Genomic DNA, 2789 nt, shown 5'->3' on the forward strand with positions numbered 1-2789 from the left:
TTTGGCGCCTGACCGCTCTCCACCAGCGACACTAGCACGGTGGCAGTCACTGACAGCGCCGGTTTCCCATGGTCCTTCACCAGCACCAGCAGGCGCTGGCGCGAAGCATCTGTTTGATTTCTTTTATTTAATGATGTTATGATTTGTAAAGGAGATATTTTTAAATGTATCAATAACTTTTAAGTTCTCTTGTTATTAAAATCTAAAAAATAAAGCAATAATATTTATTAATAAGAAAATTGACAGAAATGAGTGTCACTCAATCCATCATCTTATGTGTCCTACTAAATTGTTTTTATACTTCTTTACTCCTTTGGAATGACTCCAGTGTTGAAATCCATTCAAATTCCAATTTCAGGGATTGCTTTTTTATAAAGCATGAATTAAAATGTAATGAGTTATCTACAATATCAATGTTCAGTTTCAGCTACTATCTGGAGTCTAAAAATAAGTTCATCATTGATTAATCATCTCAACACAAGATAATAAAAACTAAGCCCCATTTCTGCTAATGTGCATTTCATGCCAAGTAATAACATAAATATCCCAGTATAGATCTGCAACATTGAATAAAAGTAGGGAGTAGTGAAATCACATATTTTCAAGTAATAGGAACTTGCTGTATCAAGCATCAAATAGGACTATGAATTTTAAAATTCAGTTGTATAAGAATCACCTCAGGTAAATGCAAATTTGCCCATAGTACCCATTTTGGAAATTCCAAAGAGAAGTCTTGAACAAGTATGTCTTAATGAGGCCTGCAGCTGTTGGTAATGCACTTGTCATTAGCAGGTCTAAGGATAGCCTCACCATAGATGCCAGTTTGCCTGGAACAGGCTCAGATTATGTCTGTGATTTTGTATACTTATTGACAGTGCCCCTTTTACTCTTAAAAATGTTAACATATTGATGATAATTTACTTTGCCCTGTCTAGTAACAATTTGAGAAGAACTGGTGAGGAAAATCTTCATTATTGGTTTTATAATTCTGGCTTGAATTGAGGAACGTTACCTACAGAAGCATACAAGCACAGCTATTAGGCAAAATACTAAAGTTTCTCTCATGGTCTCACCTCTCTGTTTTGAAATTGCCAGCCTTTTTGAATTTTAACTTCCCTCAGCCCCACTGAGTTCATGCTTTCTGATGACCCCAAAAGATAAATTCATTACTAAGGTGTTCACAGCTCTTATGAGAATTTGCATATGAAAATAGCCCATACTCTAGGAGAAAATAGAGATTAATGTAAGGGACTAAATTACCAATTGCATAAATGCTCAATAATTACTACCTCTAAGAGACTAGGGGACTTGTTTTGGGGGGCAGATAACATTTATAGCACCCCTCAATTCATATCAAATAATCAAATACTTAGGCCCAAGTTCAAATGGCACATGAAACCTGAAAAAAAAAGTGCAAAGACAGAGATTTTTGAAAGTATGAGTCCAGATTCAAGGTGAGCTGTACAGATAGACATAGGTTTAATGACAGGAAATCAGAAACTACTCAAGTTTTGAAAGAAATAAAATGAAAAAAATGGATTATATTGTAGTGTATTCCAAACATGTATTTTAGGGGAAAATAAAAAATTTGAAATATTTTATTTTAAATAAACTTTACTTGCATTTTCGTATTTATTATTGTGGCTCTCTTCTCAAGACTACTCTGATTTTGCTCCACGGAGTTTTTAATTAGACAATACCTTGTAAAATACTTGACACAATATAAAATAGCTGAAAGATAAAGAAATATAAATAACATAACAAAAACTAAGTATGAGTGAAGATTTAAAAATGTGAATTAGAAAAGAAAAAGATAGCTTGGACTAAACGTAGAGTGTGGAGAACACCAATTTGAAAGTCACAAACTACAATCCAGGAAATAAAAGTATAACATGTAGTGATATCAAAGGTGCAAATCTCATATCCAGATTCCTGTCTTGTGGACTACTGAGAGAAAAATCAAATCCTTGTCAAAATTGGTAGGGGAATTTTTTAAGTTATAGACTATGAATTTCAAGAGAACTCAGCGTGTAGAGTCTTTACGTGCCTGAGCATTTTATCACTAAACTGAGAAGATTTCAGTAAAAAGGAGAATGTCTTATTGAAGGAAGAAAATACTTGTCAGGAAATATTTTCTCCAATTTCAGTAAAGAATGGAATTTCAAGAAATTTTTAAGTGTAGAAAAGATCATCAATCAACATTTTCTTATAATTTACATTGTCAGACATTTAGGAGAGTATTTTATACAACTTGAAATGACGGTTTTATTTGTAACACTTATTGATGGAATTTGATTCCTATAGTAGAGAGCAATGGCTTTCTAGAGTTTAGGGGAAGTTTCTTATTGAAATAATAGACACTGAGGAGTGCTGAACAGTCATATCTTTACAGTCTTCATCCAGAGAAATACAGAGAATGACAAACTTAACGAGGCAACAATTACCACATATTTCTGCTAGGGTTTCCTATAAAAAATAGAGCTAGACGAAAACTCCATGCATAATTTAGAAAAAAATAAATGATAGAGTGGTGTTGATCTTTATGAACGAGTAACAACTAAATTGGTTTCTCACCTAATAGTTTTCAGGTGCTACAGAGGTTCAGTATCAGGAATTCATTGTCACTCTCAACGCAGGTTTAAATAAAATTGATTCAGCACCCAATAATTATCTGTTTTATGAACAGTTTATGATAATTCTCACTAGGAAAGTCAAAAGATAAAAGTCTGCTCTGAAGTTAAGGAAATTTTTTAAATTGGGCAAATTTCTCAGAAAAAAACATTTTAAAA

Source organism: Propithecus coquereli, unplaced genomic scaffold, assembly GCF_000956105.1.
Source record: "Propithecus coquereli isolate 6110/MARCELLA unplaced genomic scaffold, Pcoq_1.0 Scaffold709, whole genome shotgun sequence".
Lineage (NCBI taxonomy): Eukaryota > Metazoa > Chordata > Mammalia > Primates > Indriidae > Propithecus > Propithecus coquereli.